Raw genomic sequence first — 27,615 nt, forward strand, 5'->3', positions numbered from 1 at the left:
TGAAGAAGCCACAGCTGACCCCACTGACCTCAAGAACTATCGGCCTTCACGCTCCTCCCCTTCATAGCCGAAGTTGCAGAGAAAACAGTCAACAAGAAACTGACACAATTCATTAAAGAGAACGCTGTCTATGACCCGTCCCAATCCAGACTCCGAAGGAACCACAGCACAGACACAGCCTGACTCGCTGCCACAGATGACATCCTCAACCTTCTAGACCAAGGCCAATCCGCAACTCTCATCCTACTCGACCGATCAGCAGCCTTTGACACTGTCTCCCACCGTACACTAGTTGCCAGACAACACGAAGCAGATATACAAGATACAGCCGTGCACTGGATCCGATCATTCCTCACCGGAAGAAGCCAAAGAATCAGACTCCCACCCTTCTTCTTTGACCCCATGAAAATCGCCTGCGGAGTCCCACAGGGTTCACCACTGAGCCTCACCCTCTTCAACTTCTACATGGCCCGCCTTGCAACCATTGTCTGACAACACGGTCTCAACATCGTATCCTACACCGATGACACCCAGCTCATCCTCTCCTTCACCAAAGACTCCACCACTGCCAAACTCAAATTCCAAAAACGAATGCAAGACGTCGCAGTCTGGATGAACAGCTGCCTGAAGCTCAACACTGAGAAAACAGAAGTACTCATCCTCTGTGCCACCTCTTCTGCATGGGACGACAGCACCTGGAGGCCAACCGCCCTCGGAAGCCCACCTACCCCCTCATACCACGCCAAGAACATGGGCATCATACTCGTCTTATCACTCACCATGAACCAACAGCTCAATGCAGTCACCTCCAGCTACTTCAACAACCTCGGGAAGACCTTCAAGTGGATCCCCTGAGTCAAGGAAGACAGTCAGCCACGCACTCATCACCTGCAGACTGAACTATAGAAACACACTCTACGCCGGCATCAACAAGTCATTACTGTGCAAACTTCAGACAATTCAGAACACCACCACCAGACTCGTCCGCGGCATCCCCCGACACAAAAACATCAGCCAAAACACCTATGAGTCTTCACTGGCTCTCTGTGGAGAAAAGAGTCACCTTCAAAATCTTCACTCACGCCTTCAAATTCCTACACAGCAACGGAGCCAAATTCCTCAATGACAGAAACTTCCACGTACCCAAAAGAAACCTCCGGTCTTCTAATCTCGCACTGGCCGAACCCCCGCGGGTCCACAGAGCCAGAGCAGGTGGAAGATCCTTCTCTCACATTGCAGCCAAGACCTGGAAAGAGCTACGGGCAGACATCAGACGAGCCCCCTCCCTGAACACATTCAGGAGACTCTCAAGACCTGGCTCTTCTGCTAAACAGATCTGCGGACCCCCCCAGCGCCTTGAGTCCCTCACGTGTGAGTAGCCTACTTATAATTCCATGATTGATTAATTGATAGAGCGTTGCATTTGAGCCAGCCTAATACTGCAGTCATGCAGGCTGAAAATGGTTCCTGGGTATTAAGGTTATTTTTGTTATATGTAAGCAGCAATTCATCCATGTAGGAAAGTTCCTGGATGCCAAAGGACTCTCTGAGGTTTCGCAGTGGGATGACATATATTAAAAAGAGTGGGGCTCAGGGCCGATCCCTAGAGAATGCTGTATTTGATTCATTTTGATTCAGAGCGGAATGGTTTGAGCCAGATATCTGTTCTCTATCCTTTATAAAGGATTCTAGCCAGGCTAAGGCCGTGCCCTCCAACCCTATAGTGGTGCGGCTATTTGCCAGAAGGATCCGTGCAAGACCGCATAAAATCTGGCGTCTAGTGTGAATTTAATGGAATCAATAATCTCCATCAGTGCAGATTCAGTACAAAGCCGGGGTCTGAAGCAAGGTTGTGAGGTTTGAAGAAGGTTGAAAGTTTCTTGGAACGACATTAGCTGAACATTCACTGTTTTTCCAGTATCTTAGAGGCTCCTGGGAGCAGGGCTATTGGTCTAAAATTACAAAGCGTTTCTGGGTTTGAGTTAGGCCTTTTCAGCAGAGGGATGAAGTTTGCCCTTTTCCATGCAAGGATACTTGACATGTACAATACAAATTCAGGGACCCCATAAAAGAGGGACGGTCATGCTGCACACAGTTGTCTTCAGGACATTGTGTATTCCACAGATATGACCTGGCTCACCTTTCCAGATTTTCAAGAAAGCATTAAGTAAACAAATTATGTATTTTGTTTGTTAGCCTATTTTACGTGAATATTGTAAAAATGTGGCTGAATCCAGCCGAATTTCCTTGAAGGGAAACACCAGTTTCATACCATTCATGAGCATGTTTACACGTATATTCATGTTTAACAATGAAAGAAATAGCCATAAACACATCAGTTACTAAGAGCCAGATGTAGGTGGCCGTTTGAGGCCATTTACCGAGCAGTAACGGCCGATTTTAGCCGTTACTGATCGGTAAATGGGTGACAGGTATATATGGGGCATTATTTTACTGAATCAGTAAAATTACAGATTCGGTAATTTTACCGATTCGGTAAAATAAAAATTCGGTAATTTTACCGATTCTGTGGCACCCGGATGTAGGTGGGACTCTTCAGAGTCCCAGAGGCCTTACCGAATCGGTATTTTACCATCAAATCCAATTTGATGGTGAAATACCGATTCCGGTGTGCATGCACATGTGTGCATGCACACCTATGCCATGTGACAGGCAGACCTGCCCTTAGGGCATGTATGCCTGCAACATGGCACCCGAGCCAGTTTTGGGGGTGCCAGAGGGTGTCAAAGTGACACCCCCTGTACCTGTGTGAAAATCGGTATTTACCGATTCGGTAAATACCGAATCGGTAATGCCCATTCATTCCTATGGGCTTCAAAGCCCATAGGAATGAATGGGCATTACCAATTCGGTATTTACCGAATCGGTAAATACCGAATTCTTCCGAATCTGTATTCCAGCACATCTGGAATACCTACATATCCACCCCTTAGATTTACCGATTTTTAATTACCGAATCAGTAAAATTCGGTAATTAAAAATCGGTAAATCTATTTCACCTACATCTGGCCCATAATCTTTTATAAAGGTAATTGGTTATGTGAAATTAACACCTGCCATATGTTTTATACTCTCAAAATAATTGCCTGGCTGTTTATAATTAAATACACTTTTATGTGGTGATTCATATCACATCTGTTACATTGACCAAATTATTGGGGTCCGATTTGCTAACTGCAGAACAAAGTACTGAACAAGTGAGGGCCACATTTAGAGTTTGGAGCCTAGGATACGCTGTTAAAGTGTGATGTATATCTTGTTTGCTTTATTACATGTGCCATAAGCTTTGGTAGAGTGCATACATTGATGAGGCAATCCCCAATATATTGGTAAATAGAGTCCAGCTGATACATTTCCATTGGTCTGAGAAGAGTCTATAACCGTTTGTAGGCAAGTGAGACACGCAATGGGTCGAGCCTTACGACAGAGACTTTACTGCTGAATCAGAGGACGTATGCCATTAGTTTCAAGATCTGATATCAAATGTGCCAAAAAAGAAATCAAGCCTCATAAAGGACTTTAATTATTAAATTGTTCATCTTTTTCTAGCTAACTTTGTAATAGTAGGCAAGACAATTCATATTAGAGACAACTTATAGCAAGTCTGTTGTTTGGTCTCCACTTTATCTTTCCCTTGGATGTTATGGACTTTTTCTAGCACCAACCAGACTACACCCCTAAACACTTCTTATTATGACATACAGATTTGTATATGCCTTCAAATTCTAATAAAGCACAATGTGGATATTTTATGCATTAATGAACATACTGTCAGAACCCATCTACGCTCGGGACTAAGCAAGATATCAATAGATACCATCACTTCCCCCGTCATATTCAACCAAGGGTGCAGAGCACTTAAAAATATCAGTTGGAATAATAAGATGGCCGCCATTAAGGAAAATCAGGGTCAGCAGTCTAGTGTTATGTCACAGGTGGGCCAATCAGAAAGAATGTCACGAGGCATTCCCTCTGGAATGTTGCACTTCACCTGAGTTTAAAGAGGGACCGGCAGCGAAATTTGACGCGGCGTAAAACCAGTTAGTCAGAGTAGAGGGCGAAGTTTCCGTTGTTTAGTTTACGTTGATGCATTGTAAATTTACCACGTAATTGCTTACATAGTAGTAGTCGACCCAGCATTTTGTGAGAAGTTCAATGTGAAATAACAGTGTTGTGTGTGTTTATCGCTCAGCATTTTTAGAGGAAGCAACAGTGTTGTCGTTAGCAATTAAGCAGCGCTTGAGAGGAATTCTGTTTTTAAAGAAACTATTGTTACATTTGCGATTAGTTGAATAAGGAGGCTTAACTGGTAGGAATCCAGAAACTAGAGTTGCATTTAGGTACATAATAAGAATATACTTACTGTTCTCTGGGTTTAAGGTTGTTGAGGAATCTCTGGAAGTTGTTTCTAGAAGAAAAAGGGAAAGATATATGTATTAGACTAATAGAAGCTTATACTGAACATGATATTAATCAAAGCTTAACACAAAAAAATATAAAGTTAAGAAATATAATTCACTATGTCAATAGAAAGACAAACTACAATAAATCAGGAATTCTTGGGTATTGCTTATTACAGAAATGACAAGGTGATTACCACTGACACAATTTAAGAAGAGAGGCACAGACCAAGTAAACACCACATATGTAATGAAGTATAAAATGAATAACGATAATTAGAGTTTAATATATAACAGTGTTACATGCACCTTTTGAAATCTGTTCCAGAGTCACCCAGAACTGAACCAGACCTAAGGAGAACCAGACCTAGACGTGTGTTCAAAATGAAAGGAAGACCGAGGAAGACTTGGCAGTCTCTACACTTTCCCATTCCCCTTTCCACCCTGAGGGTCTCCTAGTTGTGCAAGTTCACCTCTTGGCGGCAGGAGAGTCTTGGAGTGGCATTGGGACCTGTGTCATTCTATTTCAAATCAAGTGGGCAGAAAGGCTATTGTGACACATAACCCCTTAATTGAACCTGAAGCTGTCCTTCTTTTTGCTACCCTTTCGTTGAACAGTCCTACATAATTCTACGCTGTCACTAAAGGGAGCAGCTAGCTACGGGTATTTAACACAAGTCCCACTCTTTTCAAGGCCCCTCACTGTCACTGTCAAATCAATTGCTATTTTGTGATAATGTGTCACAACGGCGGGTAACTTTAGGATGTATGGCTCTAAGTGATAACGTGTGTTGGACCCGGCCCTTTGGGCAGGTTTACCCCTAGACTTTTTGCTTTTTCCTAGCCTGTTTCTGGAACCTGGTGTTGGTGATTCTAGGCCTCTGCGCACTTTTTTCACTGTGGTACAGTGTAAAGTGCTTGAGCTCTCTGTATGAAGAGTGAGTGACCTGCCCTCCCATAGGAATGAATGGGGAATATGTATGCCCATGGTAGTTCCTGTTGTGTGGGGAGTGCAGGGGTCGAGTTTGATATGTGTGAACTCGTGAGAATGAATGCTGCAAAATGATGTATGCAGCATGCCTGTGTCTAGTCTAGAAGTACCACTTTTGGAAGTTGGCATAATTGTGTAAGTTGGTGCTAGCATGTGATTGGCTGGTGGGTCTGCCCAGGAGTGCCTGGACCTGCTGGTGGATGGACTGTCCGGTTTGAGTAGGACAGGGTCTGCAGGGTCTGCAAGGCCCCAGAGGAGGGGGTCTGAGTCAGCCGTGGATGAAAGGCCCCTCTGCTGTCAGGGATGGGAGGAAAGAGCGTCTGGTGGTGCCGGGCCGTGCCTGTCGGCCACCCTGCTAGCTCTCCTTCCTGATGGCTCACTGTCACCTCTGGCCCTGAAGCTGTCAGGAAAGACGTAAACCAGAAACATTCCAGCACTCAGGGTCCCTTGCACGAAGTACTTCAAAGACATTCCTGGCTATAAGAAGGAGCTGTGTCTCCCTCCAACTGGTTCTTGTCTTCAACTTGAATCTGCCAGGGGCTGTTGCTGCTTGAGCTCAGGGGAATCCCTGGCTCTGCCCAGCCCTGGGCACCTGATGGACCTTCCTGGATCCCTGGGGGACCCCTTTGCCTGTGGTCCCCTGCTGCAGACTGCTGAGGACTTCTTGCTTGCTTTTGCCAAGGCTTATTCTAGCCTGGAAGTGCCTGGAGGACTTTGCTGCTGAGTGCGCCTGGGAGCGCTTTATTTTTAAATCCGTCTTGGTCCTTGTAGCGCTGGAGGCGCTATGGTTTGATTCCTGGCGCTGATAGCGCTTTATCTGTAATCCTGGGCTGGAGGGCGCGTGTTTTTGCCCTTTAGCGTTTTGGAGCGCTTTATCTGGCCCAAGCGCTTAGTAGAGCTTTTATTTTGCATTTAATGGAGGCCGGTGCCCACCCGGCATTGCCCCGTGTTGTCACCGCTGCGGCCCGGGGGCCTGAAGGCGATCAGGAGCCGAGGAGAGGAGAACGAAGGGGCCGGGACCCGATTGGTCCCTCACCGACAGGAGCCGCGCTCTGATTGGCCGTTGCAAGAGGCCTGCCCCCGAGAGTCGCGCTGGGATTGGCTGCCTGGCCCGCCGAGGCTCCGACGTCACTGGGAGGCTCGCTGCGAGGGCCGCGATGGGATTGGCCCATCGCTCGTGATCACCGCCGGGCCCAGGAAGAGGAGGAAGGCGCGGAGAGATGGCGGCCGGTTAACAGGGCTCCCGTGTGCCGAGGGAGCCCTGCAACGGGAGAAGAGACTGCCCGGGAGCCTGGCTGGCTCCACTCTGCGTCCCGGTCCCGAGACGGGGGACCGGGCCAAGCGAGGAGAGTCTGCGAGGAGCAGGAGCTCCTCCGTTGCCGCCGAGCCGCGCAGGAGACCCGGTGAGTCTGGGCGGAGGGCTGGGCAGAGTGAGGAAGCTGAGCGGCGCGATGATGGAGCCTCCCCGCAGCAGAGCCGGTGAGTGAAGGGCTGCTGGGGGGGAAAGCTCCGTGCGGTGCCGGTCAAGGCGCCGAGTAAGGGCGGCCCCGTTGGCAGTGGGTCGCCCCAACGCATTGCAAAGCCTTCAAGGGCGGCCCCAGTTGGCAGTGGGTCGCCCCAACGCGCATGAGCCTAGAGAGGCTCAGAGGGGCCGCATTATGGTTACGAGCCCGTTTGGCTCCCGAGAGGGCCATATCCGAGAGGGGGGGACTTCGGGGCATATTGTCGGTGCTCGTCCCTTCCTGCCCCCGAGTGTGAGGGCTAGAGTCCGGTGAGGCTCCAGGGGCACCAGTGTTTTAAGAGCCTCTGTGGCTCCAACGTCTGGGGGCATGTGCTATGCCCAGAGCCTGTGTGGCTCCAGCAGTGGCGCAGTTGGCGCCTAAGGGCCAGTGAGGGCCCTGGCGCAGTTTTATTGTTCTCCAGGTGCCCAGCACTTAGTGGGCACCTGCCACGTTTAGGCTTTTTGAACTTCGAGACTGGCGCTGCATGGCAGCGCACCCTGACACTGAGACTCAGGGCGTCTGAGCCCCAACAAGGCCATTGGCCTAGGGACTGCCACAGGTGGTGGCTTATGTGAGCTTGTGCAATGGTATGGTTATTGCACCTCTGAATGTTTTGCATCATGTGTTATTCCTGCACCTCTGAAGGTTTTTAGGCCTCATGTGATATTTGCGCTATGGTATAACTCTTGACACCTCTGAATGTTTTCTGCATTATGTGTCTTTCTTTTCATGCGCTGCACCTCTGAATGTTTAGTCATCATGTGTCTTCTTGCGCTGCACCCCTGAATGTATTTTGATTGCATCATGTGCTCTGTCCTTAACACCGCTGAATGTGTAGGTCTATACATCATGTGTTTTCTTTCTTTACTACTCCTCTGAATGTATATTCTTGCATCATGGGTAGTGTGTTCTGATTTATACCCCTAAGTGGATTTCATCCTTAGGTGGTTGTTCTTTCTAGTACAGGTGGTCCTAGTGAGGTCCTGGGTACCTGCGTGACATGCTCCTAAGGTGTTTAGGGTTGCGTAGTGTGTACTTACCTGTTCCCAGTAGTTACTGGACGTGATTCATAACTGTTACTTTGTGCTACAGTGATTTTATATGCTTATTCTAATCTCTGACAAGTATTTCTATTTCGGAAAGTGTTGAATATGACAGTGGCCCATGTGGCCCTGTCTTGTGAATAGTCCCATGTGAATATTGCCCGTGCCCATTGGCACCATGTATATGTGTGATTTTATCTGATGTGCTTTTACAATACAAAGGGTATTTTTATAATAACCTTGTGTGGAGTCTCTTTTGTGGTGTACCTAGTATGTTGTTGCTATTGTGCGCTGACGCAAATGCTTTACACATTGCCTCCGAGTTTAGCCTAGACTGCTCGTGCCAAGCTACCAAGGGGGTGAGCAGGGGTTATCTTGGCGTGTGACTTTCTTGCCCTGACTAGATTGGTGGTTTCTGCCTGGCTTTGGCGTCAGCCTTAGCCTACCAGAAATAGCCAGTTCTAACATTGGTGGGTCAGCGGTGCGGATTTGGGACTTGCGTTTGCTCAGTGCCATAGCGACAACTGGCTACATTACAAAACTCTGCAATTGTTTTTTCAGATAGTCACATGTTTGGGATTATTGTTTTTGATTTTTTTTTTTTTTCCTCAAGAGTGTCATTTTCAAATGTGTTTCTGCGCTTTATGTTTAGCGGCAGATGAGAGAAAGTGACAGGGCGGGACGCCAGTAGAGGGGGAGGTTCCCATAGATTAGGAATCCCTTGCTGGGTCCAGTGTCCAAGCCCAAATCCTATCCCCATGTGTGTGTGTGGGTAGATAGGAGAGAGAAGGAGTGTGAGGAGAAAAGACTAGCTCAGGGGGGTGGTTGTTCCCTGAGTGTAGTGTGTGTGTCTGGATTCCCCAGTGTGGTAGGATCCAGTGGTGGCAGCTTAAATTTGTCCAGTGCGTGTGAAATCCCATTCCCCGCTCCCAGAGTTTGGTACCTGTGTCACGTGTGGTCAGGTTGAGGAATCAGGGGTGGTAAAAACTGCCTTACCAGTCCGAGGGGGGGGAGTGTGCGCATGAGTTATGTGCTGAACTGGAGGAGCTGGTGTGAGTTTTTTTTAAAGGAGCTTGCACGTGAGGTGTACCTCTGGTGGTGTGCAGGAGGTCCTGCAGAGGAACTGGACAAGAAGGTGGATGTCTGGCGGTGTGCTAGATGTCTTGCAGTGGCATTAGGGAGTGATTCTAAAAGCAGTGGCTTGTGTATCTGATGATCCTGTGTAGGTGAAGAGGTTCATGTGTAGCCCAGCTAGATCCCAGTAGGATGGTAGGGGTGTAGGGGCTCACGTCCTGTCTCAGTGGAGGCGGAGTGAGTGTGGGACGGTGTGTCCCACGTTGGCCTGAAACCTTATCTCAGGGCCCGGAGGGTTCCCTAAGGGAGCGCCAGGTCAGGGGCCTAGGCTGTACATACAAGTCATTTGAGGAGGATTTTCCTGTGTCTAGAGGACGGGGAGTGTCTGTAACCAGAACTCCGGCGGTCCTAATGTTTGGCAGTACCGCTCCTAAGTGGAGGGTGCAGAAGTCCTGGCTCGCTGAGCATTTGACCGTCTAGAGTGCTTAACCATTTGTGGGGCCTCTGGAGGTCGTTCCCCGAGGAGGGGGGAAAGCCGGGTTGGGGTTGTGGCCTGACCTGGGAGGAGTACTGGAGGAAAGTGTGTCACTGATACGCCGCTGGCGTGTGCTCTGTCTAGCCTTGGACATACTGAGAATCGCCCTGTGATAGGGAGTACTGAAGGAAAGTGTGTCACTGATACGCCGCTGGCGTGTGCTCTGTCTAGCCTGGGACATACTGAGAATTACCCTGTGATAGGGAGTACTGGAGGAGGGTGTGTCGCTGATACGCCGCTGGCGTGTGCTCTGTCTAGCCTGAGACATACTGGGCCTATAGTAATGGAACTGGAAGGGGGCGCAGAGGGACTGTGTCCTTACTTCTGACCCCGGTGCAACCTGAGGGTTTAGATCTTAGGTTGGGAGATTAGGAAACTTCTAGGTCAAGAGGAATCTCTGCCAAAGTGGATCAGCTGAAGAGACTGAGGGGGCTGCCCTTGCTGTGTGTTCTGGGGCTCACCTGCAGTTTGTTGTTTCCACTAAGGTGGAGGAAAGGGGGCTTTGCGGTGTGCTGTGTCCCCCCACCTGCTTGAAGAGGAACTGTGCTGTGTGCTTTGTACCTCAGAAGTGAAATAGTTTCCAGGTGGTAGACCAGGGATGGAGTGAGGTCCTGATCTGGTAGGAGACTTGTGTTCTGGTGAATGCTTCTCTGTGAGGGTGCGGAAACCCAGAAGTAGAGGTAGGTTGAGCATTCTTGCCTGAGACCTCTGGTCAGCTTGGGGGTGTGGACCCTAGGTTGTTGGATCAGTGGTAGTTGTAGCTACACTGAGAGAGAGAGTGGAGAATGGCTATTGTGGGCCAGGGGTTATTGCCCCCCGCTCTGTGGATTGGTTAGGACCTGTGATTTGGATGGTCTTGGCTGTGGATGACTAGGGAGTCCCAGTGGGGTGTCCTAGTTGTGTCAGAGAGTTATTGTTTAGAGGTAACCAGGTAGGTTCAGAGTGGCGAAAAACCAGGGGGTTGTCCCTGCCGGGCCGGTCCGTGTCCGTGGTTTTTGTCGCCCAAAGCAGTGAAGCCCATCAGTGGAGTGATTGGTCTACCCTGCGTTTTGGCTGGAAGGGGGCTGTGTTGGACCCGGCCCTTTGGGCAGGTTTACCCCTAGACTTTTTGCTTTTTCCTAGCCTGTTTCTGGAACCTGGTGTTGGTGATTCTAGGCCTCTGCGCACTTTTTTCACTGTGGTACAGTGTAAAGTGCTTGAGCTCTCTGTATGAAGAGTGAGTGACCTGCCCTCCCATAGGAATGAATGGGGAATATGTATGCCCATGGTAGTTCCTGTTGTGTGGGGAGTGCAGGGGTCGAGTTTGATATGTGTGAACTCGTGAGAATGAATGCTGCAAAATGATGTATGCAGCATGCCTGTGTCTAGTCTAGAAGTACCACTTTTGGAAGTTGGCATAATTGTGTAAGTTGGTGCTAGCATGTGATTGGCTGGTGAGTCTGCCCAGGAGTGCCTGGACCTGCTGGTGGATGGACTGTCCGGTTTGAGTAGGACAGGGTCTGCAGGGTCTGCAAGGCCCCAGAGGAGGGGGTCTGAGTCAGCCGTGGATGAAAGGCCCCTCTGCTGTCAGGGATGGGAGGAAAGAGCGTCTGGTGGTGCCGGGCCGTGCCTGTCGGCCACCCTGCTAGCTCTCCTTCCTGATGGCTCACTGTCACCTCTGGCCCTGAAGCTGTCAGGAAAGACGTAAACCAGAAACATTCCAGCACTCAGGGTCCCTTGCACGAAGTACTTCAAAGACATTCCTGGCTATAAGAAGGAGCTGTGTCTCCCTCCAACTGGTTCTTGTCTTCAACTTGAATCTGCCAGGGGCTGTTGCTGCTTGAGCTCAGGGGAATCCCTGGCTCTGCCCAGCCCTGGGCACCTGATGGACCTTCCTGGATCCCTGGGGGACCCCTTTGCCTGTGGTCCCCTGCTGCAGACTGCTGAGGACTTCTTGCTTGCTTTTGCCAAGGCTTATTCTAGCCTGGAAGTGCCTGGAGGACTTTGCTGCTGAGTGCGCCTGGGAGCGCTTTATTTTTAAATCCGTCTTGGTCCTTGTAGCGCTGGAGGCGCTATGGTTTGATTCCTGGCGCTGATAGCGCTTTATCTGTAATCCTGGGCTGGAGGGCGCGTGTTTTTGCCCTTTAGCGTTTTGGAGCGCTTTATCTGGCCCAAGCGCTTAGTAGAGCTTTTATTTTGCATTTAATGGAGGCCGGTGCCCACCCGGCATTGCCCCGTGTTGTCACCGCTGCGGCCCGGGGGCCTGAAGGCGATCAGGAGCCGAGGAGAGGAGAACGAAGGGGCCAGGACCCGATTGGTCCCTCACCGACAGGAGCCGCGCTCTGATTGGCCGTTGCAAGAGGCCTGCCCCCGAGAGTCGCGCTGGGATTGGCTGCCTGGCCCGCCGAGGCTCCGACGTCACTGGGAGGCTCGCTGCGAGGGCCGCGATGGGATTGGCCCATCGCTCGTGATCACCGCCGGGCCCAGGAAGAGGAGGAAGGCGCGGAGAGATGGCGGCCGGTTAACAGGGCTCCCGTGTGCCGAGGGAGCCCTGCAACGGGAGAAGAGACTGCCCGGGAGCCTGGCTGGCTCCACTCTGCGTCCCGGTCCCAAGACGGGGGACCAGGCCAAGCGAGGAGAGTCTGCGAGGAGCAGGAGCTCCTCCGTTGCCGCCGAGCCGCGCAGGAGACCCGGTGAGTCTGGGCGGAGGGCTGGGCAGAGTGAGGAAGCTGAGCGGCGCGATGATGGAGCCTCCCCGCAGCAGAGCCGGTGAGTGAAGGGCTGCTGGGGGGGAAAGCTCCGTGCGGTGCCGGTCAAGGCGCCGAGTAAGGGCGGCCCCGTTGGCAGTGGGTCGCCCCAACGCATTGCAAAGCCTTCAAGGGCGGCCCCAGTTGGCAGTGGGTCGCCCCAACGCGCATGAGCCTAGAGAGGCTCAGAGGGGCCGCATTATGGTTACGAGCCCGTTTGGCTCCCGAGAGGGCCATATCCGAGAGGGGGGGACTTCGGGGCATATTGTCGGTGCTCGTCCCTTCCTGCCCCCGAGTGTGAGGGCTAGAGTCCGGTGAGGCTCCAGGGGCACCAGTGTTTTAAGAGCCTCTGTGGCTCCAACGTCTGGGGGCATGTGCTATGCCCAGAGCCTGTGTGGCTCCAGCAGTGGCGCAGTTGGCGCCTAAGGGCCAGTGAGGGCCCTGGCGCAGTTTTATTGTTCTCCAGGTGCCCAGCACTTAGTGGGCACCTGCCACGTTTAGGCTTTTTGAACTTCGAGACTGGCGCTGCATGGCAGCGCACCCTGACACTGAGACTCAGGGCGTCTGAGCCCCAACAAGGCCATTGGCCTAGGGACTGCCACAGGTGGTGGCTTATGTGAGCTTGCGCAATGGTATGGTTATTGCACCTCTGAATGTTTTGCATCATGTGTTATTCCTGCACCTCTGAAGGTTTTTAGGCCTCATGTGATATTTGCGCTATGGTATAACTCTTGACACCTCTGAATGTTTTCTGCATTATGTGTCTTTCTTTTCATGCGCTGCACCTCTGAATGTTTAGTCATCATGTGTCTTCTTGCGCTGCACCCCTGAATGTATTTTGATTGCATCATGTGCTCTGTCCTTAACACCGCTGAATGTGTAGGTCTATACATCATGTGTTTTCTTTCTTTACTACTCCTCTGAATGTATATTCTTGCATCATGGGTAGTGTGTTCTGATTTATACCCCTAAGTGGATTTCATCCTTAGGTGGTTGTTCTTTCTAGTACAGGTGGTCCTAGTGAGGTCCTGGGTACCTGCGTGACATGCTCCTAAGGTGTTTAGGGATGCGTAGTGTGTACTTACCTGTTCCCAGTAGTTACTGGACGTGATTCATAACTGTTACTTTGTGCTACAGTGATTTTATATGCTTATTCTAATCTCTGACAAGTATTTCTATTTCGGAAAGTGTTGAATATGACAGTGGCCCATGTGGCCCTGTCTTGTGAATAGTCCCATGTGAATATTGCCCGTGCCCATTGGCACCATGTATATGTGTGATTTTATCTGATGTGCTTTTACAATACAAAGGGTATTTTTATAATAACCTTGTGTGGAGTCTCTTTTGTGGTGTACCTAGTATGTTGTTGCTATTGTGCGCTGACGCAAATGCTTTACACATTGCCTCCGAGTTTAGCCTAGACTGCTCGTGCCAAGCTACCAAGGGGGTGAGCAGGGGTTATCTTGGCGTGTGACTTTCTTGCCCTGACTAGATTGGTGGTTTCTGCCTGGCTTTGGCGTCAGCCTTAGCCTACCAGAAATAGCCAGTTCTAACAACGTGCATCCGGTATAAGCAGGACACACCTGCAGCCCACAGAGTCCATGCTCCCGGGTAGTCAGTGAAGCAGCCATATTCTACATAGAGGGGCACCACGTATTTATGTAATGACAATCTCAAAACTGGTTGCAATGAATCCTATCATGCTTGGTATAAAACATGTTGGAAACATACCTCCCACACCGTAAACGGTGTAGAAGGTATGATTCCAAGCACTGGAGGAGGCCTCCGTTAGGCTCTCAGTGTTTCCAGTACCAGCATTCTTGACCCAGACAGCACAAACTGGTTGCTGCCGACCAGAGACACGTTTCTGTCTTCCTGCTGCTGAGCCAAGCTCGGACAGAAGAAGGTGGAACAATAGGCATCCTGTCACAGGTAGATGTGACCACCTCCAAGACAGGATTTAGTGTATTAATGATGGGTGGGTGCACTTGATAGGGCCAGAAAGTCAGCCTCAGGTGCACATTTGGTGTCCCTTTGCACAGACAAGTTCAAAGCAGTCCTGGGAGCAGTTGCTTATGCTATAATGCGAAACTAGACAATGGACATGGGAATAATCTCCCCCTTTTCCAGACCTTCCCCTGGGAGAGTCCCATGAAACATCGCAGACCTTTCCCTAAGGTACTTGAGGGCTTACCTGGGTGTAGGTCCATAGATTCATAGTGAGAAAAGAATCAATTCCAATACGATTTCACCTTTTACCTTATGGACACTCTGGACTTTGCTGGACTTTGCAAGGGCCCGACTTCGTCCCCCTGCTTGTCTGCTGCATTGTCTGTGTCTGTGCTTTATACAGAAACCCTCCAAGGCCTTTGGAGCACCAAAAACAGTTGAAGGATTCTCCCTTTAAGTGAAGGAGTTACTTCCCTGCATTCGCAAGCACCTCAACACTGCTGACGGTTCTGCTGGTCCTGGGCCCGTGTGGACTCCGAAGGGTTAAACAAAACAAGTGGTTGTTTTCTTCATCCCTCGAGGCCCGAGCTGACCTATCACTGAGTTTGAGGTCAGTATCAATCGTAATGACTGCAATAACCAAACCCCTAAGCACTGGGTACTTTTGCATATGCAAAGGGGTTATTGGCAACCTTGCAACAAGTGCATCGAGCTCCAAGTAGCCACAACCTCTGGAAAATTCTGTCCATTCTGTCCATCATTCTGTCCATCATCTTGTGTGTTTTTCTTTTCACCCTATGTGCGAAGGGTATGCCCAGACGTGGGTCCCTTACTCACTACACCACTGGAGTCAAGCTATACTGGCTGAAGATGGCTGATAGCCAGAAACCGGTCGTAGGATGCTTGATTCCGGTCCAGGGAAGACATGGCTTGGCAGTTCAGGCTGGACTGTTCCCATGAGGCACAGGGTCAAGACTGATTTGCATATGGCATGTCTGAACTGGGGTGGCTTGGTGAGCAAAATAACGATGGATTAAACCCAGATCTGTGACTGGGGTGAATGTTTTGCCATTGTGCAACATTCCGTCCATCATCTTGTGTGTTTTGCTGCTTTGATAAGCTGCATGAGGTCCTCCTGCCACTACAGTGCCTCCGACCTGTGGAGGGTCATCTATGACTTCTTTGGGCTCCCTTGATTACTTGTGGCATGCCTTGACTCTCCTGGACCTAGCTGGTCCCACCTTTCTACTTTCTTAACTTCCTGCTTGGGTTGCATTTAACAAGGCTTGTTGATGCTCCCACCAGAAACAGACCCCTAAGCACTTGATATCCTTTGTGGGACACATTGTATCCGGCTCCTGATCATACTCAGCATCGCCTGGCCCAAACAAGTGCAGAGTCAAATTCATCAACATCATCTGTGTAGCACCTGACATCGGAGCGGATTCGTCTTCCATGACTCCTGGTCACTCCCGAGTGACATAGGCTCTGTCCCCTCTTCTTTCAGGTACTCTTCTTCAAGAATCCATGTTTGGATTCCAAGGGGCACTCTCTCCTCTACCAGCAGTGGCACTTTTCTGAAGTCCTCCATTGGGTTTGAATACGGTTTCGACACCAATTGACCCCTATGCCCCCAGATTCCCTGGAATATGTAATGTGGATACTAGGGTATCCATGGGTGAGGTGCCTCTCCAAACAACTGAGCATCTTCAGGGTCCATTGGGAAGGGTCCTTCATCTTTAAAAATCTTACTGTGACTTACACGTAGATTTGTACGGAGGCAGCGGAGGTGGTCCCATACAGCACAAGCTCTTCGTGGGGTCCCTATCTACTGATTTTGGGTGGTTCCTTGGGGTCCCAGTGATTCTATGGCCTCTCAACATTGTCCTGGCTCGATCTGTGGCTCTTATACCTCTTTCTTAGTATATGGTTTGGTCCCCCCGTGGCCCACTGTGCCTTTGGTGATATTTACTGTGATTTATTTGCTAACGTATATTGTGCTTTGTGTCGATCTCTATGTAGAAGATACTGCAACATACTAGATAGTGTCATATAATAAATACATATTTTAAAAAATACTTTGTGTTGTTCTCTTTTATTTAATCTATACTATTATATTGCATTCTGATAAAACAAGCTGCTTTACACTCCTTCAATCATTTGATATTTCAAATTATCCTCAACTGTTTTACTAGAAACCAGAAATTGAAAACACAGATGTCATCCTTCTGAGCACCTTACCGTTCAGCTGAAGAGGATTGAAGCACCAAATGGTTCCTGTTATGCTGTCATCATAGCAGCAGCCTTTTACATTGCACTGCTCTCTGGTGATTCCTCCGTAGCCACAATTGACTCTGGATTTTGGTTCAATGGCACATTTGACTGTGGAAAACAGGTTTGTTTACAAAACAAATAAATCTTGCAATCGCAGGTTAGCAAATGAAACTGCAGATTATGCATCAAAATCCAACAGGATGAATTTATATCATACATAACTCTATTGTAGATATTTGGGCAAAATCCATAGATTACACACATTGCGGTGCATTTTCCTCCTCTGCCAAGACAGAGTTAGACACTCCAACAAAGATAGAGTTGTCCTGCATCAGTAGCTGTTTTTTCACCTAAGCAGATCTAAGCACCATGGACAAAGACACCTCTATGGAAAATCCACAAATGCCCTCATCTGCCAGTGGATTTTTTGGGCTAGTGGAAATTCCATCTCAAAGTGTGGACACTACAGATGCACCTGCAAGTGGGAATACACTGCAATTGACTGCATGTCTACTCTGTCTAACATGCTGGGTGACGTAGATGATACTAATCCATAAGTGAAAGGCGACTCCCTCTGTTCAGCAGATTTCCATAGGAATACCTTCAACATACATAGAGGCAGATCCATCACTCAGATCAGGCAACTAATATTCAACCAGTTTTAGCATCATTTACTCAACAATGACACAGTGGGTGAAGCAGCAGGAGGATTTTATGTTGTTTAATATCAGCCATATGCAACATCCCAAAGTAGCTATGCAGCTAGAAGTCCAAGGAGGAAATCAAACATCTTCTGTGAGATTTTATTTACTGTCCCCCTCCAAATGAGAAGGAAAGTCTCTTAAAATGTAAATGTAAATGTATTTGAGCTTATATAGCGCACAGCTACCCACAAAGGGTTTCCCGGCGCTTGCTTAGGGAACCCGTCCTGGTATTCCCCTGTGAGGTAACCCCGGCAGGGTATCCACAAGGTGAAAGCCAGGCATCCCGCCGCGAGGGGCCATTGTGGAGATTAAGCAAGCTATTGCCCAGAGTCGCAGAGTGTGAACCCGTGAGTCGAGAAGGCACCAGAGCGAGAATTATCGAGTCCGTGGAATTTTTGAGCCCAAGACCCGCCGAGGCGGGGAATTGAACCCTCGTCCAGGGCCGATCTCAGCTTCTGGGTCTGCCGCCTCTAACCCCTGAGCCACACTTCTCCACTGCATAACTGCAACGATCGCTTTCTCTAGAAATCTGCTGAAAAGTACTCCTTACATTGGAAATAATGTTTATAGATATCTCCTGAGCAAACTAGTGCTGCAATATTTGGCAGAAAAATATAATTAGCTGTTCTGGATAATGTGTAGTTGTTCCCATATTTGTAGGTTCAGATACTCTCATCACTTTACATTTTAGAATTATTGATCATATCCTACAAAGCACTCATTGCAAAGCTGTTTTATGTAATCCTACTTTTCATTAAGATTTTTACAAATTCAAATTATCCTTCTCTTTGCATAGATATTACTCAAATTGACAATCTTATGAATATTTATGTGATATCAGCTGGCAAAGGTATTTTGGTTATTTCCTGTTGTATTATTGGGAAGACTGGGAAGGGTTATTAATCTTTAAAACTCAAACCGTGACTTACACTTAAAGTTGTGCGGATCCTGCAGTAGTGCTCCGACACTGTGCGTGCTCTCTGTGGGGTCCCTTTCTACTCACCTTCGGTGGTTCCTTGGGGTCCCAGTGATTCTACGTCCTCTTGATATTGTTCTGACTCGAGTCGTGGTTCTTATGCCACTTTCTTTGTATATTGTTTGGTCCCATCCTCTGCCCACTGTGCATTAGTGCTATTTACTGTGATTTATTTGCTAAAGTATTGTGTGGTTTGTGTCCATCTCTGTGTAGGAGATACTGTAACGTACTAGATAGTGTTATATAATAAATACATATTTAAAAAAATACTTTGTGTGCTTTTTTTTATTTAATCTATACAATAAGATTTCAATCTTGCAAAACAAGCTGCTTTACACCCTTTAAGATTTAGCCTGAAGGTTACACTCCACAGCTACCACTTAGAGATCTTTTAAGGTTGTCTAAGACCTCTTAAATCACCACAAGTGTTGTCTGTACTGGTGCAAGTTGCCCACTTACATTAGTGAACATCATATACCAGGCCAACTTCTCACAGAAAGCAATATAGGTGATACCAACTCTGAAATTTTCAAAGTGAAATATTCCTGTGCCACATAGAAAGTATGGTGGAGGCCATTGTGTCACTAATTTTTTATGTGAATTTGGCATGTACTCCACAAAGAGGGGAATTTCACTGTCAAAATCTAGTCAAACGTTGATATTTTAAAATAGCCTCAACTGTTTTACAAGAAACCAGAAACTGAAAACACAGACGTCATTCTTCTGAGCACCTTACCGTTCGGAATCAGAGGATTGAAGCACCAGATTGTTCCTGGTTGGCTGTCATCAAAGCAGCATCCTTTCACATTGCACTGCCCTCTTGTGATTCCTCCGTAGCCACAATTGACTCTTGATTGTGGTTCAATGGCACATTTGGCTGTGGAAAACACGTTTGTTTACATAAAAAAATACATATTGCAATCAGGGGGCAATTGCCACATTACAAACGGGGTAGAGCAACAGATTTAGACAAAAAATTGGGGTGATTTTATCTCTCAGAATCCAAAATTTGGGGATAGCTTTTATGCTATTTTAAAGGGAGCAGATATACCAGATTCTTGGTAAGGTGGAAAGGTAGTACCCTTATTCAAAAAGGGGGACAAAAGCAATCCGGCCAATTACAGACCTATCAGCTTGATTGATATAGCACAATAACTATTTTGCAGGCATTTGCTGGAGTGGCGTTTACACTGCATGATAGAAGGGAAAATATTGTCACCCCTGCAGTCAGGTTTTAGAGACAAGACAAGTACCATATACCAATTGTCCTGTTTTTAAATGATTTTGTGGAAATTTGTGACAATCCAAAGTGAACATGTATATGCTGTGTTTGGGGACATGCATGCCACATTAGATCTAGTCCCCTGAAAATTAATTATGGAGTAACCCTGTATAAGCTTGGGTTCCGACTAATTTATTGCAGATATTGATTAGACTTCACAGGGATAATGATGCACAAGTCAGTTGGGGAGGGTGGTAAGTTGTCTGACTGCAATAGGGTAAACAGATGCATGCGTCAAGGATGTTTACTTCGGATTACTCTGTTCAATCTTTACATTAATGGATTGATTGAATCACAAACAAATTGTAAAGGCAATCCCCCCCAAGCTTCCTGGTCAACCATTGGCATCTTTGCTTTTTTCCAATAATACCCTATTTAATTGTAGGACCCGATCGGGTTTCAAAATCTAGTGGGCCATTTAGAGCAGCTTGTGGGGAGTTTTTTTCAAAAATTAATACCAAGAAAACTAAATCAATGGTATTCAACCCACATAACTCTTTTAGGTGCATGATAACAGTGGGTTCCACTTTGTTAGAACAGGTGAAGCAATTCGACAATTTGAGGCGTAAGATGACAAATTCATTATCATGGGGCCCACAAATTGCAAACATCCAGCTTTCACTCCAACATGTAAGTTCTACTTTGGTTAAAAAATTCAAAATGTAAATTTATAGACCATGGACGATGTGTGGTGCAGTGGCCAGGGTGTCTGACTCCAGAACACAGGAGCTCACAGTTCGATTCCCAGTGCCAGCGAAAGGATAAACTACCACAACGTGACACTGGGCCAAAGCTCACTTAATCTTCCCAACAGCCCCCAGCACCAGTACTCCTCTCTGGAGTGCTTTACAAATGGTGGTATTTCATTTCATATTTCTGTTGTCCCAGTTCAAGTGTATTAAGCAAAGGGCATTGTATCAGCACTGTATGGCACGGAGTCGGGGGACGAAATGAAGTAGGGGCCTTTGAAAAAACAGAAAATTATTTTATACGATCGGTCCTGGAACTTCCTCGAAATGCCGCCCTGATCTCTATTTGCTTGAACTTGGCTATTAAAAAATGTAGCATATGTAATTGCTTTCAGGCCCCTTGCATATCGAATTTGGGTCTGGTCAAATAATTCACCACTCCCCATGAGAGAATCATTCGTTGATGTGATACTGGAGGGTGTATTCCGTGGCTCAAGTACTTAAGGAGTTGGTTGTACAGACTGGGTATGAGTGAGTTTTGGACTAATACCAGCAGTATACAAAAAGGAAATGTTGTCAATCCTTGAAAAGAGATACTGGCTTTATGTTGATGAAATATGGCTAAACAAAGGAACTGCAGGGGAATTAAAAAGAATGTTTCTGAATTTTAAACACAACATACATTTAGATTGATTTCTGAACCACATAGAACCTCCATTAGCAAAATCTTTATTTCCGAAGATAAGGTACAGCACTTTGCCAGTCAATGAATTCTGCTGCAAATGGAAGGGTGCTACTATCTTGTCCATCTGCCCCTCATGCATGGTCGAACTTGAAGAACACTTTTTGTTCTTCTGTCCAAAGTAAACTTTGAAGAGTGAAAACTACAGATTAGAAGAGTTTGGTTAATCCCGATATGATGAATTTTAGCTGGAAACTACTTAAAAGATATCATCAGGATTATAACAAGTGTCCTGATACCTGTTAGATGCTTGGAAACCTAGTTCCAAGATGTTGAAAGTACCCAATAGCCATTATAATGATTATTAGCTGTACTGAAATGTTTTTGATCTTAGATTTTGCATATAATGCATAATAGTTTTAATGGATTTTAAAAGGTTTAAATAATAGGCCCTCAGTGCTCCTGGTACCAGTCCTCTAGACCAGGACAGCACAACACGGCTTGAGGAAATAGAAATTTTTAGGTAGTCAATGTGACCCCCACTCGCACCCTATCCATGCACCCGTGCCCCATGTATGTCCTGTAATTCCCTTCCCGTGCCTGCTATGATAATGCCTCTGCATTTCCGTCTAATGTTAGCATGTCAGTTAGTGAGCCCTCCATGTATAAAGTACTGATTCCGCATTTAGGCCTACGTTTCCAATGCATTTACATGGTGCACTTTTAAATATTGCAAAGCACACATTCTCCACGTTTTTCTGGCTCAGTCGAGCCAGGCCCTTAATTGAGGCTCCGAGTCTTCTCTGTCTCAGAAAGCTGCAGTTTAGGTATGCATCCCTGACCTCTACCTTACTTCCTGCCCAGGCGAGCGGTGCCCGGCTCGGCCTGGCCTGCCTGCCAAGACGGTATTTTGCCTACAGTTATCTGCTCAGCCTCCGCAAAAACACATTCCAGTCTAGTGAAATAGGTAAACATATTCCCGGCTGCAGAGCGAAGGGCCCTGCCTTCCTGTCTCCTTGCAAGTGATTTACCGAACCCGTTGCCATGGTAGGCCCATAGCTCCCGTACATTGCATGCAGAACCATATGCACGCACTAGCATACTGTAATGAACGGCCTCTGCCCGAGAGACCTTTTACTTCAGATAATACATCCTCTAAACACAAGATACCAGATATGCTATAGGTGCATCCCAGACACCAGTCTCCTCTACTAGTGCTAAAGTCAAGCCCCCCAGCTCTCCCCAGTTACACGTCTATACCACGTCATGCTCAGTTGCGCGCGCATGTTGAGTAAAGGTTTCTGCTGACCCAGCAAACTTTCTCCTTGCACCCACCCACTTATGACACTTCTGTGACTCATCAAGTGCACGCCTACGTGTACGCCTCCTCACACGCCTTCTTTTACGCCCATGTGTTCTTATCTCTCTCTTTTCACTTGTTACGCCTACTGTATTCATTTCAATTGTACAGTTTTATCATATATAATGTGTGATGTTAATAAAACGTTGAATATCCCTTCCAGAACCTTAGTGGTGATGGAACCCGATTTCCAGTGTCTCGAGCCACTTAATTAAAGCCCGTATGACTCAGATACCACGGACTCTGCCTCTCATTTTATTGAGCTATCCTTATTGTCATTTAATGTATAGAAAAATAGTCCCGGTAATTTTATTTACCACAGACTGATGCTGACCAAGCTCGAGCAGCGTAAGACAGAACAAAGGTATCCTGCGACAGGGAGGTTTGACCACCTCCCAGACAGGGTTTAGTGTATTGGGTCTCACATATCCAGAAGGGGCAGAGCTCAAAAATACCCTACTCTGACCTCCCGTAATGATAACCAAACTGGGCATTGACACTGTGGAACAATTTGCTGTACTCTGTCTACATCTGTGACTCAAGAGCCTGAGCCAAGCAGGATTTCACAAGCTAGGGTACAGCAGTCAATGCCAAGTTGACTGGGGAACCCCTGAATGCAGGTCATGCAACAGGGCCCGCTCAGGCATGAAGTTGCAGTGCTCCTGTCACACAAGTTTGGCGCAGCTCATGGGCCTCACCATCAACAGCGTCTGGCCAGCGCAAAATCCTCTGGCCTGTGATGCAGAGAGGCATGGCCCGCCATTGGTAATGTCCTCTGTGCATCCCAGTGTAGTGGTGGCGCGTGGTATGCAATGTACACCTCCCTACATTGCTGCACAGGAGCACCTCTACCGTTCACAGCACCAAGGGGCACCAGGCAGTCTTCTCACACAAGTCAGCTACATGTCTCCATGTGACCCGGAAGACTTCACCACCAGGTAAGGGTGATCAGCAATGCATCAATGTCTACTACAATGTGCCAGCAACTCCACAGCAGCTCCGTATCCCACCCCGGGGCCAAGAAGTGAGCCCAGCAAGGCCATTGGGCCCCAGGGACTGGCCACCCTTTCTAGGTTTTGGATGCCTTGGTGATTCAAGGAATGGGCAATGATAAGTGGTACATCACTGTCAGTTATTTGCCCGCAAATTGGCCTTTCATCAGTTTTCGTCTACTAACGCAAGAATTTGTATCACCTTCACACTAGTGTTAACGGCAGTTTTCACCACAGCTACCTAGAACTATTGTCATGTAGCGATGTATTGAATATACATCGCTAATAGGGCGATAATTTTTGCTGATAAGCTGTGTTAAGAAAACTGCTTCTAACTAGCTTCAGCATTAGTTAGTGACAGTTCTTGTACATCCCCAAAAACACCAGCCAGCCCACCATCTCCAACTGGACACCGATCATGGCCGAAGACACCGCCTAGACCATGAAAAGCATCCACTCGGGGCCACACTGACCCCTACCCCGCTCAAATGTACCACAGAGCTGCGGCTGCCATGGCGCCCAAACTACTATGTACCATCAAAACCACCTTCAAAACAGACACCTTCCATGATGACTGGAAGCATGCAGAAGTCAGACCCCTGCTGAAGAAGCCACAGCTGACCCCACCGACCTCAAGAACTATCGGCCTTTAGGCTCCTCCCCTTCATAGCCAAAGTTGCAGAGAAAACAGTCAACAAGAAACTGCCACAATTCATTGAAGAGAACGCTGTCCTCGACACGTCCCAATCCAGACTCCGAAGGAAACACAGCACAGACACAGCCTTACTCGCTGCCACTGATGACATCCTCAACCTTCTGGACCAAGGCCAATCCGCAACCCTCATCCTACTCGACCGATCAGCGGCCTTTGACATCGTCTCCCACCGTACACTAGACGCCAGACTACACAAAGCAGGTATACAAGATACAGCCGTGCACTGGATCCGATCATTCCTCACCGGAAGAATCCAAAGAATCAGACTCCCTCCCTTCATCTTCGACCCCATGAAAATCACCTGCGGAGTCCCACAGGGTTCACCACTGAGCCCCACCCTCTTCAACATCTACATGGCCCGCCTTGCAAGCTTTGTCCGACAACACGGTCAAACATCGTATCCTACGCTGATGACACCCAGCTCATCCTCTCCTTCACCAAAGACTCCACCACTGCCAAACTCAACTTCCATAAACGAATGCAAGACGTCGCAGTCTGGATGAACAGCTGCCTGAAGCTCAACACTGAGAAAACAGAAGTACTCATCCTCTGTACTACCTCTTCTGCATGGGACGACAACACCTGGTGACCGACCGCCCTCGGAAGCCCACCTACCCCCTCAGACCACGCAAAGAACATGGGCATCATACACGTCTTATCACTCACCATGAACCAACAGGTCAATGCAGTCACCTCCAGCTACTTCAACAACCTCCGCAAGACCTTCAAGTGGATCCCCCTGAGTCAAGGAAGACAGTCAGCCACACACTCATGACCTGCAGACTGAACTATAGAAACACAGTCTACGCCGGCATCAACAAGTAATTTCTGTGCAAACTTCAGACAATTCAGAACACCACCACAAGACTCGTCCACGGCCTCCCCCGACACAAACACATCAGCCAAAACACCTATGAAGTCTCCACTGGCTTTCTCTGGAGAAAAGAGTCACCTTCAAAATCCTCACTCACGCCTTCAATATCCTACACAGCAATGGAGCCAAATTCCTCAATGACAGAAACAACTTCCACGTACCCAAAAGAAACCTCCGGTCTAGTCTCGCACTGGCCGAAACCCTGTGCCTCCACAGAGCCAGAGCAGGCGGAAGATCCTTCTCTCACATTGCAGCCAAGACTTGGAAAGAGCTACCAGCAGACATCAGACGAGCACCCTCCCTGAACACATTCAGGAGACCCTCAAGACCTGGCTCTTCTGCTAAACAGATCTGCGGACCCCCCCAGCGCCTTGAGTCCCTCACATGTGAGTAGCCTGCTTATAATTCCCTGATTGATTAATTGATAGAGTGTTGCATTTGAGCCAGCCTTATACTGCAGTCATGCAGGCTGAACATGGTTCCTGGGTCTTAAGGTTATTTTTGTCATATGTAAGCAGCAATTCATCCATGTAGGAAAGTTCCTGGATGCCAAAGGACTCTATGAGGTTACCCAGTGGGATCACATATATATTAAAAAGAGTGGGGCTCAGGGCCGATCCCTAGAGAATGCTGTATTTGATTCATTTTTATTCAGAGCGGAATGGTTTGAGCCAGATATCTGTTCTCTATCCTTTATAAAGGATTCTAGCCAGGCTAAGGCCATGTCCTCCAACCCTATAGTGGTGCGGCTATTTGCCAGAAAGATCCGTTCAAGATGGCATTAAATCTGGCGTCTAGTGTGAATTTAATGGAATCAATCATCTCCATCAGTGCAGATTCTGTACTAAGCCAAGGTCTGAAGCCAGGTTGTGAGGTTTGAAGAAGGTTGAAAGTTTCTTGGAACGACATTAGCTGAACATTCACTGTTTTTCCAGTATCTTAGAGGCTCCTGGGAGCAGGTATATTGGTCTAAAATTACAAAGCGTTTCTGGGTTTGAGTTAGGCCTTTTCGGCAGAGGGATAAAGTTTGCCCTTTTCCATGCAAGGATACTTGACATGTACAATACAAATTCAGGGGCCTCATTACAGACAGACGGTCATGCTGCACACAGTTGTCTTCAGGACATTGGGTATTCCACAGATATGACCTGGATCACCTTTCCAGATTTTCAAGAAAGCATTAAGTATGCAAATTATGTATTTTGTTTGTTAGCGTATTTTACGTGAATATTGTAAAAATGTGGCCGAATCCAGCCGAATTTCCTTAGAGGGAAACACCAGTTTTATACCATTCATGAGCATGTTTACACGTATATTCATGTTTAGCAATGACAGAAATAGCCATAAACACATCAGTTACTAAATCTTTTATAAAGGTAATTGGTTATGTAAAATTTACATCTGCCATATGTTTTAGACTCTCAAAATAATTGCCTGGCTATTTATAATTAAATACACTTTTATGTAGTGTTTCATATCACATCTGTTACATTGACCAAATTATTGGGATCCGGTTTGCTAACTGCAGAACAAAGTACTGAAGAAGTGAGGGCCACATTTTGAGTTTGGAGCCTAGGATACACTGTTAAAGTTGTTTGCTTTATTACATGTGCCATAGGCTTTGGTAGAGTGCATACATTGATTAGTCAATCCCCAATATATTGGTAAATAGAGTCCAGCTGATACATTTTCATTGGTCTGAGAAGAGTCTTTAACTGTTTGTAGTCAAGTGAGACACTCAATGGGTCGAGCCTTACGACAGAGACTCTACTGGTGAATCTGAGGACGTATGCCATTAGTTTCAAGATCTGATATCAAATGTGCCAAAAAAGAAATCAAGACCCAAAAAGGACTTTAATTATTAAAATGTTCATCTTTTTCTAGATAACTTTGTAATAGTATGCAAGACAATTCATATTAGAGACAACTTGTAGCAAGTCTGTTGTTTGGTCTCCACTTCATCTTTCCCTTGGATGTTATGGACTTTTTCTAGCACCAACCAGACTACACCCCTAAACACTTCTTATTATGACATACCAATTTGTATATGACTTCAAATTCTAATAAAGCTCAATGTGGATATTTTATGCATTAATGAACATACTGTCAGAACCCATCTACACTCGGGACTAAGCTAGATATCAATAGGTACCATCACTTCCCCCGTCATATTCAACCAAGGGTGCAGAGCACTTAAAAATATCAGTTGGAATAATAAGATGGCCGCCATTAAGGAAAATCAGGGTCAGCAGTCTAGTGTTATGTCACAGGTGGGACAATCAGAAAGAATGTCACAAAGCATTCCCTCTGGAATCTTGCACTTCACCTGAGTTTAAAGAGGGACCGGCAGCGGAATTTGATGCGGAGTAAAACCAGTTAGTCAGAGTAGAGGGCGAAGTTTCCGTTGTTTAGTTTCCGTTAATGCATTGAAAATTTACCGTGTAATTGCTTGCGTAGTAGTAGTCGACCCAGCATTTTGAGAGAAGTTCAATGTGAAGTAACAGTGTTGTGTGTGTTTATAGATCTGCATTTTTAGAGGAATTTACTGTGAAGCAACAGTATTGTCGTTAGTAATTAAGCAGCGCTTGAGAGGAATTCTGTTTTTAAATAAACTATTGTTACATTTGCGATTCGTTGAATAAGGAGGCTTAACTGGTAAGAATCCAGAAACTAGAGTTGCATTTAGGTACATAAGAAGAATATACTTACTGTTATCTGGGTTTACGGTTGTTGAGAAATCTCTGGAAGTTGTTTCTAGAAGAAAAAGGGAAAGATATATGTATTAGACGAAAAGAAGGTTATACTGAACAAGACAATAATCAAAG

The 27,615-nt window shown here is 47.1% G+C and overlaps 1 protein-coding gene and 1 long non-coding RNA gene across 2 annotated transcripts in view; both read right to left on the reverse strand.

The window, feature by feature from the left end:
• LOC147725271 (integumentary mucin C.1-like) overlaps positions 1-27,615 on the reverse strand; it is a 72,815-nt gene that overhangs the window by 37,573 nt on the left and 7,627 nt on the right. The gene's annotated exons all lie outside the window — the stretch shown is intronic.
• Positions 4,324-27,545, reverse strand: LOC147725272 (uncharacterized). Its single transcript, XR_015309959.1, has 3 exons — positions 27,500-27,545; positions 16,484-16,624; positions 4,324-4,429 (listed from the first exon to the last, which is right to left on the reverse strand). It is a non-coding gene; the product is annotated as an uncharacterized LOC147725272 (long non-coding RNA).

Source organism: Lissotriton vulgaris, chromosome 4_1, assembly GCF_964263255.1.
Source record: "Lissotriton vulgaris chromosome 4_1, aLisVul1.2, whole genome shotgun sequence".
NCBI lineage: Eukaryota > Metazoa > Chordata > Amphibia > Caudata > Salamandridae > Lissotriton > Lissotriton vulgaris.